We start from the raw sequence: 14726 nt of genomic DNA, 5'->3' as shown, positions 1-14726 counted from the left end.
CAAAAAATATTTACAACAAGATATGCATATCTAGAAAAACAAAATTAAAACACAACACCACTGTGGTACTATCAGATTGTGTGTATGGATGTGAATGCCTAACCATGAACTGTAAGTGGGACAGAATGGCCGTGCTTAGAAGAAGGGTATTTGGCAAAAATAATGGGTGAAATAAAAACTACAGATGGCTGGAAAATAAAAAGTAATGAGGTGATCTACAAAACCATAAAGAAAATATCAGAAGTAATGGGTAAAAGAAGAATCAACATTTTTGGCACCTCTACTAAGTGAACGAGAAGAGGCTCACTAAAAAAATATTTCTGTATTTCTGGAAGAAGAATTTGACAACAGTGTGGATTACAGAAATAAGGAAAGATCTAGAAAAAAATATGGGTAAAAGAAAGGGAAAGATACCATGGGGAGAAGACGAAGAAGTATTGGGAAAATAAGAAACTATAAGGAAAGAAGAGTAATTGAAATTGTTACGTGTTCCTAATTTGTCAACAACAAAATTTTAAAAAATTAGCAATTCTCTTGCATATGAGATTGTAATATATAACTGGATTCTTGGGAACATTATGTTTCACTTACGTCCAGGTGTACAGGACTTTTTGATCAAACTGTGGTTTTGTGGTTGGTTGGTGAGTTGGATTAAAGTGGCTTTTCCTTGCCAGGATTTGTATTTAGAATCGTGTGTTGTTCTAAAACACGAACAGAATTTATTTTAATTAAGTGTAGAAGTTTCTGATCATTAGAGAACGTCTATGTTACGTCTTGCATTGTTTTACCACATCTTCTAGCTACAATGCTGTTTCTTAGTTGAATTCAAATTTAAAATAAAATAGTACAGTAGACTGAAGGAAAACGTAAGTTCCTGGCATAAATACTAACATATTTTCTTCTTCCAGCTAGCATCTTGTGTGTTTGTGGCTTCTGATTCAATCTGTCATCACTTTCAGCGTTGAATTGTTACATTTAGGGTTTTGAAGATGAGTTCGCTAAGTGTAATACTGTCAGAGGTTGGTACTTATCAGGAGTCAAGGCAGGATAGCAATAAGGTTTCAAGCTCAGGATTCTTAGTGATGTGGTCACAATAATACCAAGCCGGACCATCAATCATGTTAAGTTCACATTTGGGGAACCAGTTATTGATGTTAATGAAATTAGGAAATTAGGATGGTGATCTACTGTTATGTGATCTTTTTTCCCAAAACTGTCCTTTAACTGATATAAAACGTGGAATAGAAAGGTAAATAGAATCAGAATAATTAATCCCTACAGATAAAAGAAATATGTATCAGTACCAGCGATTGCCAGTACTTAACAAAGTTAGATTCAAATGTCCTACATTGAATTGCATGTTCACCTAGTAAGTAGCCTCCACGAAAGCTTCTGGCGCTGAGCTGAGTGAATGAGTGGATTCTGTAGGTCATAAAAACCAGAGAGGGAAACAGCCCACTGCCGAATGCACAGGAAGCTCATAACCTCAAGGGCAAGGGTCCTCTCGACGTGGTCAGACTGGCAGTGCTTTGAGGAGCCGCTCTGGACGCCGCACGCTAAAAGTTATCATAAAGATTGGGTCTCCAGGTTATTCCTGGACAACGGAGGCTGTTTCCATCAAGCTGTCTGTGGAAAGAGCGTGTATGCTGTTTTTGGCAGTGTCCCTAAAGAATGTTATTGTGAATAGAATGGTAGAAAGCCAGACTTCGTCAAAATGCGCAGACTGCCACAGATAACATCTGAGAGTGGAGCATGGGACACTGCCACCGAGTTCAGGCACTGCAAGACATAACTCTTTAACGCAATGTGAAAACCGACACTACTGAGTAATATAAATGATTCAGAAAAGGGAGTGCGAAACGTGGCTGTGCTTACAGATATGCATCCTCACTGGCCACTGACAGAGAAAGAAAGAGAGTAGGAAACAGTTTTTCGGCACCATCTACATCTACGTGACTACTCTGCTATTTACTATAAAATGCCTAGCAGAGCGTTCAATGACCCACCTTCATGCTGGCTCTCTACCGTCCCATTCTCGAACGGCGCGCGAGGAAAACGAGCACTTAAATTTTTCTGTGCTAGCCCTTATTTCTCTTATTTTATAGTGATGATCATTTCTTCCCATGTAGGTTCGCGCCAACAGAATGTTTTTCCATTCGGAGGAGGAAACTGGTGATTGAAATTTCGTGAGAAGATCCCTTCGCAACGAAAAATGCCTTTGTTTTAATGATTGCCATTCCAATTCACGTATCATGTCTGTGGCACCATCTCCACTATTTCGCGATAATACAAAACGAGCTTCCCTTCCTTGTACTTTTTCGATGTCATCCATTAGTCTCATTTGATGCAGATCCCACACCGCACAGCAAAACTCCAGAATAGGGTGGACCAGTGTTGTGTAATCAGTCTCTTTAGTAGACCTGTTGCACCTTCTAAGTGTTCTGCCAGTGAATCGCAGTCTTTGGTTTTCTCTACCTGCAACATTATCTATTTGATCTTTCCAATCTAGGTTATTTGTAATTGTAATCCCTAAGTATTTAGTTGAATTTACAGCCTTCAGGTATGTGTGACTTACCGCGTAATCGAAATTTAGCGGATTTCTTTTAGTACTCATGTGGAGTACTTCACACTTTTCTTTATTTAGGGTCAATTGCCACTTTTCACACCATACAAATATTTTATCTACATCATTTTGCAATTCGTTTTGGTCATCTCATGACTTTACAAGACGGTAAATGACAATATCACCTGCAAATAATGTATGGTGTAGTTAATATAGATCAGAAACAATAGACTGCCTATAACACGCCGAATATTACTTCCGTTTTACTCGATGACTTTCCGTCTATTACTACAAACTATAACCTTTCTGGCAGGAAATCACGAATCCAATTGCACAACTGAGGCGATATTCCATAGGCTCGCTGTTTGATTAGAAGATTCTTGTGAGTAACGGTGTCAAAAGCCCTATGGAAATCTGAAAATATGGAAACAATTTGGCATGCCCTGTCGATAGCACTCATTACTTAACGAGTACAAAGATCTAGTTCTGTTTCACAAGAACGATGTTTTCTGAATCCGTGCTGACTATGTGTCAATAAATCGTTTTCTTCGAGGTAATTCATAATGTTCGAATACAGTATAAGTTCCAAAATTCTACTGAAAACGACGTTATTGATATAGTCCTGTGATTCAGCGGATTACTTCTGTTCCCTTTTTTTGGGTGTTGGTGTGACTTGAGCAATTTTCCAGTCTTTAGGTACGGATCTTTGCGTGACCGAGCGGTTGCATATAACTGCTAAATATGGAGCTGCTTTGCTACACCGATGATACCTACTTCTATGTTTCGCATCTTGGCAGTTGTTCTTGATTGACATTCAGAAATATTTACTTCGTCTTCTTTGGTGAAAGAGATTCGGAAAACCGTTTTTAATAACTCTGCTTTAGTGGCACTGTCATCAGTGACTTCACCGTTGTTATCGCGCAGTGAAGGTGTTGATTGCGTATTGCCACTCGTGTGCTTTATGTATGACCAGAATCTCTTTGGGTTTTCTGCCAGATTCCGAGACAGAGTTTCATTGTAGAAATCATTACAAGCATGTCGCGTTGAAGCACGCCCTGTATTTCGAACGTCTGCGAAACTTTGCCAGACTTGGGGATTTTGCGTTCTTTTAAATTGGGCACGTTGTTTCGTTGCTTCTGCAATAGCTATCTAACCTGTTTTGTGTACCATGGGGGATCAGTACCATCACTAATTAATTTATGTGGTATACGAGGTGCGAAAATAAAGTAATGAGACTGTTTTTTTTGCAAGATGTGGCAACCCTGCAGTAGACAAAATATCTTTGACCTTGGTCTTCTAGTCCAAGCGGCACATCGATGCAACTGCTCAGTCGTGAGTTGTGTTGTAATAAGTTAACACGTGTTTTCGTCTCTTGTCACGGAAATGAAACCGCATAATATTGCGCAATGGTATGCCATTTCGTTTTGAGTAAAATTTGGTGAAAACGCGACGACAACTTACGGTAAGCTTCAGAAGGCTTATGTCAAAAGCTCAAGTTCATCGTTGGCATAAAATTTCAAGTGAAGGCAGAACGAATGTTGAAGATGAAGACCGCAGTGGACGACCATCAACCTCACGGACAGATGTTAACTTGGCCAGGGTGCGTGAACTCATACGATCTGATCGAAGGTTATCTGTGAAAATAATTGCAGAAAAACTGAACATCAATCAAGAAACGGTTCATCTAACAGTAACTGAAGGTCTTGGTATGAGAAAGATTTGTGCAAAAATTGTCCCCTCAAATCTCACACCACAACAGCGAGAAACACAGAAAACGTGGCAGCCGAGCAAACGGAAATCAATCTTGAATTGTTGAGCCCGTGCGACTCATTTCTATTTCCAAGAGTCAAAACGGCGGTCAATGGACACCATTGTCAAACAACACAAGATGTCCAAAAAGTTGTGACGAGGGTCTTGGAGGATATAACAGAAGATGAGTTCCAGAAATGTTACCATCAATGGCAAGGGCGCTGGGAAAAGTGTGTGCAATCAGAAGGGAACTACTTTGAAGGAGAAAACACTGAACTTGACAAAAGCGGTAAGCGACATTTTCTTTCACATCAGTCTCATTACCTTATTGTCACACCTCGTATATCTCTCAATTAATCCGCCAGGTTAACTGAGAGCGCTACTGGGCTGCTTCCTGGACTAGAGTAGGCGCACTGGCTCCGGATCGAGTCCGCCCGGTGGATTAACGACGAGTTTGCCAGTCAGCGTGGATGTGGTTTTTAGGCTGTTTTCCACATCCCACTAGGTGACTGCCGGGCTGGTCCCCACGGCCCGCCTCAGTTACACGACTCGCAGACATCTGAGCATGTTCGCACTATTCCATGGATTCGCAGCTCCAGGGAGCTGGGGTACACTAATTCCGTGCGAAACCGTGGAATAAAGGCACAAGCGAAAGAAAGAAAGATATCTCTCAATTGCCATCGATGCTATCTCTTTGAAATCATTCCACATCTTTTCTACACTTACATTATCAGATCGCAAGGAGTGGACACTGTCTCTTAGAAAGCCTTTAAGAACATTTTTATCAGCTTTTTTAAATAGATGTACTTTTCCTTTCTTTTTAATAGTTATGGGTGTTACGGAGTTCTGCCTGGCAGCAACTGCCTTGTGGTCGATAATCCCTGTATCCGCCATGATACTCCCTGTTTGTCCTGCATTATTAGTTGCTAAGAGGTCAAGTATGCTTTCACAACCATTTACACTTCGAGTGGGCTCATGAAGTAACTGTTCAAAATAATTTCGTGAGAAAGTATTCAGTACAATTTCGTATGACTTTTTATGCCTGTCGCCTGCTTTAACCGTATAATTTTTCCAGCATATCGAGGGTAGATTGAACTCACCAAAGATTAAAATTCTATGAGTGGGGTAGCTATTTGAAATTAGACTCCAGTTTTCTTTGAACTGTTCAGCAACTATATCTTCTGAGCGAGGCATGTCATCGACAGTTCCTGTCCCTCTATATCTCCTCCATATCCAAACAACATCGCTTTGATTCACTCCGAGACGCGTGGACACTTCTCTTGTTGGGAGCCCTTCCTGGCACAAAGTAACAATGCGGACACGATCGAACCGCGGTATTGACCGTCTAGGCACAGTTGAACTACCGACAACACGAGCCGTGTACCTGTTTCCTGGTGGAATGACTGGAACTGATCGCCTGTCGGACCGCCTCCGTTTAACAGGCGCTGCTAATTAATGGTTGTTTACATCTTTTGGGGGGACGGAGGGGGGGGGGTGTTTAGTGACATATCTGAACAGTCAAAGGGACTGCGTCTGTGATACAATATCCACAGTCAACGTCTATCTTCAGGAGTTCTGGGAACTGCTCGACCTTTTCCGCAATTGATAAACGGTCCATTTTAACACGGGTAATTTATCATGAAGCAAATACCGTCTGCACTGGTAGAATGTTACGTGATACCACGTACTTATACGTTTGTGACTATTACAGCGCCATCTCTCACAAAGCGAAGAAAGTGGTCCAACTATAACATTCCTATTTCTTTACGTACTACACGAATATGTAATAAAAAATGGGGGTACCTATTTTAAAAAAAAAACGCAGTTTATATCCGTTTGACCTATGGCAGCGCCATCTAGCGATCCAACCATAGCGCCCTTCAAGCTAGACGAGTTTCGTTCTTTGTAGTTTTTTCGTTTGATGCTTATTTCGTGAAATATTTTGCCCGGTCACTATCAATGGACCACCCTGCATGTATATATATACACTCCTGGAAATTGAAATAAGAACACCGTGAATTCATTGTCCCAGGAAGGGGAAACTTTATTGACACATTCCTGGGGTCAGATACATCACATGATCACACTGACAGAACCACAGGCACATAGACACAGGCAACAGAGCATGCACAATGTCGGCACTAGTACAGTGTATATCCACCTTTCGCAGCAATGCAGGCTGCTATTCTCCCATGGAGACGATCGTAGAGATGCTGGATGTAGTCCTGTGGAACGGCTTGCCATGCTATGCCATTTCCACCTGGCGCCTCAGTTGGACCAGCGTTCGTGCTGGACGTGCAGACCGCGTGAGACGACGCTTCATCCAGTCCCAAACATGCTCAATGGGGGACAGATCCGGAGATCCTGCTGGCCAGGGTAGTTGACTTACACCTTCTAGATCACGTTGGGTGGCACGGGATACATGCGGACGTGCATTGTCCTGTTGGAACAGCAAGTTCCCTTGCTGGTCTAGGAATGGTAGAACGATGGGTTCGATGACGGTTTGGATGTACCGTGCACTATTCAGTGTCCCCTCGACGATCACCAGTGGTGTACGGCCAGTGTAGGAGATCGCTCCCCACACCATGATGCCGGGTGTTGGCCCTGTGTGCCTCGGTCGTATGCAGTCCTGATTGTGGCGCTCACCTGCACGGCGCCAAACACGCATACGACCATCATTGGCACCAAGGCAGAAGCGACTCTCATCGCTGAAGACGACACGTCTCCATTCGTCCCTCCATTCACGCCTGTCGCGACACCACTGGAGGCGGGCTGCACGATGTTGGGGCGTGAGCGGAAGACGGCCTAACGGTGTGCGGGACCGTAGCCCAGCTTCATGGAGACGGTTGCGAATGGTCCTCGCCGATACCCCAGGAGCAACAGTGTCCCTAATTTGCTGGGAAGTGGTGGTGCGGTCCCCTACGGCACTGCGTAGGATCCTACGGTCTTGGCGTGCATCCGTGCGTCGCTGCGGTCCGGTCCCAGGTCGACAGGCACGTGCACCTTCCGCCGACCACTGGCGACAACATCGATGTACTGTGGAGACCTCACGCCCCACGTGTTGAGCAATTCGGCGGTACGTCCACCCGGCCTCCCGCATGCCCACTATACGCCCTCGCTCAAAGTCCGTCAACTGCACATACGGTTCACGTCCACGCTGTCGCGGCATGCTACCAGTGTTAAAGACTGCGATGGAGCTCCGTATGCCACGGCAAACTGGCTGACACTGACGGCGGCGGTGCACAAATGCTGCGCAGCTAGCACCATTCGACGGCCAACACCGCGGTTCCTGGTGTGTCCGCTGTGCCGTGCGTGTGATCATTGCTTGTACAGCCCTCTCGCAGTGTCCGGAGCAAGTATGGTGGGTCTGACACACCGGTGTCAATGTGTTCTTTTTTCCATTTCCAGGAGTGTATAACACAATCCAAATACACTATAACACCTTTGACCGAGTACATACTCTTTGTGAAACCATAGTGTGGTAATATCTTTGTAGCATGTCTTCATTAATAAAAAACATACAGTGTTAAATATTCTGTATAATATATCTGCACAATACCTGACAAACAAAAATGCCATTTCGAACATTATCATTTAAAAACACTCAAAGATTCATCTTGTGCTATCTTACGATTGCAGTATAAACTGGAAAAGTCGCAAGAGAGTCAGAAAATCACACATGCAGACATTAGCAAAACATTTCATGTAAACAAAAGCACTTGAAAATGAGGACAAATTCTCGAAACGTGTTGTGCAAAGCATGAAAGAATAAGTAACTGCTGGAGGTTTCATTATTTAAATCATGGATGACGCAGTTGCAGGATTTCCTGTAACATCGAATGTGATGAACAGAATTCGATTATCGGATCTTTACTGACAAGAAAGATACGCATTTGGTCTGGGGACCTGGCACTGTAACACATTGGTATTTTTTACGCTCAGCAGAGTGAGGTCCAGTGTCCGAGTCCTGGGCCGAACCTGTCTAGCGTCGTACTTGATAGCAGCCAGACACTGCGTCACCTTCCTGCTCATATTGCACCGACCATAATTTTGAGCATAATTAGCAGCTCCGTAATGTTAGGACCAACACGAACAACAATTTATGATTCATGATCGATTTCCCTTTCCCACGTTTGTCAGCTCATGCTTATTTGCACGTGTTTCTTGAGCTTTCTTTGCAGACGACCAATCACTGTAATTGATGGGTAGGTAGGTCGACTTAAATTTCGCAACGGCAGATGCATTTTTTTTTAACTTATCGTGATGCCCAAAGACTAACTTTGGAAACCGATATTTCGCTTTTCCGAATCTGGTAGTTCATAGGCTTGTAATTCTACACATTTTATGATTTATTTAGATCCGTGTTCATTCTAATTCTTTTCGTGATAAACTAAAGAGTTTACTTAAATCGTGTCTTTGATTCCAGTAGTTGTTGCCTCCCACATTACATTTGATAGTTTTCAACGAAAAAATGAAAATTTCCCACCTTAAAATTCACTGTTAGGGCCACGACCTTTCGAAGCGTTTATCATTCCATTGCGTACGCTTATTCCAGCTTTGGGTCTCATGGATGTCTCTGTATCACGTTTAGGTCTGATTCAGTTAAAACACACACATACGCAGGGTTTTGTATAAACTGGCAGACCCTGTCTGGATCAAATTAAAATAGGATATTCTAGGATACAGTCTCTAATTTACATTCTTTTTTGTCCTTGAATGGTTCAGTAACTGTGAACATTCAGAACCATTGTAGTGTATAGAACGATTGCTGTGCAAATAACTAACATGTGTATTTAATTTTCAACTTTCTATGTTTTCATATTCTGTTCCATGTCTGATCGGTTATCAGTGTTGTGTTATCAGTTATGAAAATTTTTGAAAGGTTGTGTTCCATACAGATGTGTTTTATGTGAATTGGTGACTGATTTGAGAAGCGAGATATTAACGGTAATGAGGTTCTTTAGGTCGTGTTGACCATTGTGTTCGATATCTAATTTGAACGAAACGAGAAATAAAACGCGGCTAGAGCAAGAACAGGCTAAGAATAAACTTGTAATTATCATGACACAAAGATAGGGCTGACAGTGATTCAGGAAAGGAACTGTCGGTCTTTCCCACTCAATATTCAAGTCCGAATGTTACCGATAATGAAGTTATTGGCACACACAACATACAAGTGGGGCAAGAATTAAAGTGTGCCTGTGGTAGTAACAAAGAAGTAGACGAGGTCGCTCAACGACGACTTGAAGGTGTTGTAACAATTAGGAATTACAATGTAGGAAATAGCGACAGGCCGGGCATGCTTATGAGAAGATATACTAAAATGGGTTTGCACGCCTCTTCGCCAAGTAGACAGACAGTAACCAGTGACGAAAATTTCCTAGTATTATAATATTTAAAGACACTGGTGCAGCAGCACAGAAGAGGGCAGGTGTAAAAACAAAGGTACTAAACGAAATAGGAAGGGAAGGAAAAGATGAAGAAGACTAGAATAATGAGAGAAGGAGATAGTACTGGGTAAAGCGGTCAATGAGAACAATTGTGCTGAGAGCGTATTCTGACACAGAAAGCTGGAACGGAAGTTGAACTTGCTGTCACTACAGTCCAGCTGCCGCTTAGGGTGAGGATATGTCAGATGGAGGATATGTCAGATGGTACATCGTCAGTCAATATTTGTGACTTGGTGCATGTTATCGTTTATCAAAGGAAGACTCTACATGAATCTGCTGAGAAAACCTTACGTGTAGAAACAAAGCAGGAAGTCGGAACCAATGTGGAATCATTCAAGATAAAAGGTCAAGATGACTTGTGTGCTGTTTTGATTGTGGAAGAACCGAAAGGCTGACCCGAGAGTGCCCATTATGCTGAAATCCGAGTCCTGGGGCCTGACAGAAGGTCCGAAGGGGCTTAGATACAAATTCAGCGCATGTCCGGTGTCATGGCGTAGCGAAGTCAATTCTCTGCACAGGGTAGTAAGGAGAGAAGTGAAGCGCAGATGCGAAGAACAAGAAACGCTAGGAACGAGTGGACTGTGAAACGTCCCCCTTAAAAAAATGATTGAATTACTGTTCTGATAAATCTCTTACATTATTTTATTTTCAAACAGCTGAGCAAAACTGAACGTACTCAGACATTTCGCTCTTTACCTATTCTGATCAACACTAAACTGACACACAATATTTTTTAGCGCAACGCAATCTGACTTTCAATAATCCCTACAAAAGAATGGCCTTGACTAACATTAACCTATACCTTTCACAAATCACTTTCCTCACAAAAAACTTCGTTACTCGAACTACTGCAATACAGCGAGCAGCACTACTGCCAGCTAAATAAAAGATTCAAACTACTGAAGGCACTGACTAGTGATAGGCGTAGTTAGCAAATGAAAGATTTTTATAGAGAACAAACAATTTAGTTACCTTAATAGTGTTCAAAAGTCATTATATATATAGCAGTTCATGACATCCATTCTTACAAATGCACTGTTTCTGATGGACACACGTCCAGATCACCCGCTCTCAAAAATCCGCCATCTCACTTTCCCACATCCGCCACTGCTGGCGGCTCACATCCAACTGTGCAACGCTACTCGCTGTTAACAGCCAACTGCCCAACACTACAATAGCGAACAACAATGCAAACCAGCCATAGACTGCACACAGCACAGCCAATGATTTTCATACACAGTGCTACGTGGCGTTACCAATATAAAAACCTAAACAGCCTGCTTACAACTGTACAGCTGAACTTAGACGAGGTTTTCGCAAAATGAAGCGAATTCAAGCACCTGGTGTGTAGAGCAACAAGCTGTGTAGGTTAGACCCTCGGCAGAGAGAGAGGTGGCAACTCCGCTACGGGAAGATATGGTTCGGCCGCACTGTAGTTAAGAGTTAAGGCATCGTCAGCTTACACATAAAGTGAGAGAAATAGTAGATTTTTCACCACAGACACAACAGCAAAGAGAATTTTGTGTTATCCTGCCCACTCGTCTAACATAGGGTGTCTAGGAAGCTGTTTTCTCGGATCGGTAGACAGCAATTCAAGATAATCATATTAATGGAGTTTATTACAGCGAGTTAAATTGACAATACTTAGCTCTGTGTATTCACAAAGGTGAGTCGCAAGCAAATGGTGACATGCAAATAATCAGTGTCCTTCGGTATATATAATATCAAGGCAAGCAAAACAAATCAGTTCGTAAGTCACTGCTACAGAGTTAGTACGACGGCTTATATTCCATTGTGGCCGCGGCTAGACGGAGCGTCGCTTATATTCTCTTCGTATAGGTGCCGCTCCAGTCGTGGTACGGTCCTAGTCAGCGTACTACTGGCTGGCGTCGTTTCACATCCCTCTCTGCTTTTGCCTTCTTCATCTTCGTGCTGGCGTTTGTCGTTACTCCGGAACAAATTTGTCGACCACGCATCTTTCAAAGTACTGGAACCAGGACAGAAGACACAGGAGCGTGCAGACAAGAAGGCTAGAGTGCGAGAATATCATGTGGTCAAGAAAGTTCTAATAAATCCTTCTAACATTCGAACAAAGAAAAAGAGATTAAGTCACACATTATTATCTTTAGATAATGATAATGAGCTGGTGAGGATAAGAAAAATTGTTCATGGGAATGCATTAGAGCTGGAAACGATTAAATCAATGAAATCTATTTGTGCGCACCATTAGACATAACAAACCCTTCTTGCAGTAAAATATGGGATAAGGACGCAGGTCAAGCATATAATGCAAATTAAGATTGTTTATTGTGTTAGCCATTGTGCTCGATATCTAATTTGAACGAAATGAGAAGTAAGACGCTGCTAGAACAAGAACAAGCTAAGAATAAACCACATGGCACAAAGGCAAGATAGGGATGACAATTGTTCAGGAAAGGAACTGTTGGTGTTTCCCGTGGAATATTCAAGTCCGAATGCTACTGATAATGGAGTTATTGACACAGATAGCATACAAGTAGGGGATGAATTAAAGTATGCGAGTGATAGTAACAACAAGAACAAAGACAAGGTCGCTTCACAATGCGTTGAAGTCATTGTAACAATTAGAATTTACGATGCAGAAGGCAGCGTCAGGCTGGACATGGCTGTAAGAAGAGATACTCAAAAGAGTTTGCACACCTCTTTGCCAAATAGAAATAACGTAACCAGTGAAGAAAATTTTCGAATATTAAAATTTTTAAAGACATTTGTGAATAAAGTACGATTGAGCATTACAGTGTATAGCACTGATCCACGGTGCACGGTTTCAACAAATTCTCTGGGTGTAACAGCGGCATAGTGTCTAGAATTACAGTTAAATCAGACATGGTAAGAAAAAGAGGGTACCACCTCTGAAACTGCTGATGCCTTCCAATAAGATCGAATTTATGGTTGAGAACATGTGTGTAAGTTTGTTGGGACGAGACGACGTCCACAAAGAGAACCAACGAAACACCGACGTCTCATGCATGTGAATATTCAGATACAGTGACGTTGGGGATAAGCTATGAGTCTAGAGATGTACGTCGTGCTGGGTTGGCTGTTGCGTCGAGAAATTGCCTGCTGCTACATGTTATGTGATATTCGCATTTTTAAGATATGTTTTGGCTATTCTTAGTTGGCAGGTAGTGTTTGAGTGGGTATTTATGTGTATGTCATCGGCGCCGATGGACTTTTTTGGGACGACAGGCTGTGGTGTAATTTGAGTAGTGAACCTAGCCAAAGTTGAGGTCGGACATTGTTATATGAAGAAACGAGTCAATTTTGAGGTAGTTTAGCGTTAGGGTACGTTTGAACAAAATGACAGTTCGACGGGGACGTTTTTCTTATATATATTTTTATAAGATCACGTAACTTGCAAATTACCTTATGGGACACATGATTTGCCGGCCGCAGTGGCCGAGCGGTTCTAGGCGCTACAGTCTGGAACCACGCGACCGCTACGGTCGCAGGTTCGAATCCTGCCTCGGGCATGGATGTGTGCGATGTCATTAGGTTAGTTAGGTTTAAGTAGTTCTAAGTTCTAGGGGACTTATGACCACAGCAGTTGAGTCCCATATTGCCCAGAGCCATTTTTTTTAAACATGATTTCTTCACTTCCGAGGGAGAGAAAAGACGATCTAAACAAGTATGAATTACTTTGGTGAGTTCGACGAACTTCAGTCAATAGTTATATTATCGACAGGAAAGGGATACTAAATTTGGTATGCAGAATACTGTAGCAATTTATTTTATATATTTGTTTATTTAGAATTCAGGATTTCGTATATGGATGACAAATGGGACATCATGTTGGGGCAGAGAGTCACAGACAAGGAAAGAGTACGACAGGGTAAAATGAACAAAATAGGGGACATAATTAAGGACGTCAGTACACTAACGAGAAGGTACGTAAATGTTAAGATTTACTTCAGGACATCGTGAGCGCTCCTACTTCGCCTGCTATTCCGACTGCCAATTCAAATATTTTAATTGCGTTTTATGGGAGATATTGTTCACAGGTAGATAATACAACGTAGTCAATATTCCAGGAGGAGAATCGTTGCTGCCACAGAACAGTAAATAAATAGATCTACCATAAGAAAATAAATTGTATCGAGAACTGAGATAAACACGGTACAAGGACGAACGGAAGAGTAATCAGCAAATGGACAAAGAGCAAGAACAATGGTATGGTACAGAAGTCACTGGTGACTGTTTTCCTGCTTACAATATTAATTATTTTATTTGCTTGGTGGTAGATAACTAACCGGGGCTCTGAGAGCATGCAGCTAAATAAATTTGTTAATCTCATGGGATGGTATGAGTAAAGGAATATACAATTATCATCTAACGATAACAGACTAGCTGTTTTATCAATATGGTGTGTGTGTCTAAACACACATTCAATATGTAATGCAAAGGAAAATAATATAATATAGTGTCTACATTTGTCAGAAAACACTCTACTTATTAATTTTCTCTGGCTTATAACTTCTGAATTGCAAATAAGCAAGGGGATGTTTAATATTTCTGTACAGTTACAAAGGATAATAGCATTTTGCAAGGTTGTTCAAATTAATTTTCTTTACGTCAGAGCTTCACTATTACAATTAAGTAAGGGATGTTTAATTCTTTTGTAAATTTATTTAGAATATTAGCATTACGTAAGAATGTGTAAAATAAATGTATAGATTTTAAAACACATTGAGATTATGTTGTGTTAGGATAAGTTTCGTGACGGATCTGGTTTCGAGAATTGGGCAGTGTGTGGCCTACAGACAATTTTTACTGTGGTTAAGCAGAGTGAGAGTTGTACATATGAGTTAAATCTATGTTTCTGAGATTAATAATTTATACTGCCCTGGTAAAGTAATAAAGAGAAGTTATTTTTATGGCGGTTTAAAAATGTTCGTCTGACTTTGTCGTGTCCCTAAAGATGGCTA

This window comes from Schistocerca cancellata, chromosome 4 (assembly GCF_023864275.1).
Source record: "Schistocerca cancellata isolate TAMUIC-IGC-003103 chromosome 4, iqSchCanc2.1, whole genome shotgun sequence".
Lineage (NCBI taxonomy): Eukaryota > Metazoa > Arthropoda > Insecta > Orthoptera > Acrididae > Schistocerca > Schistocerca cancellata.
This window is presented reverse-complemented; position numbering follows the sequence as displayed.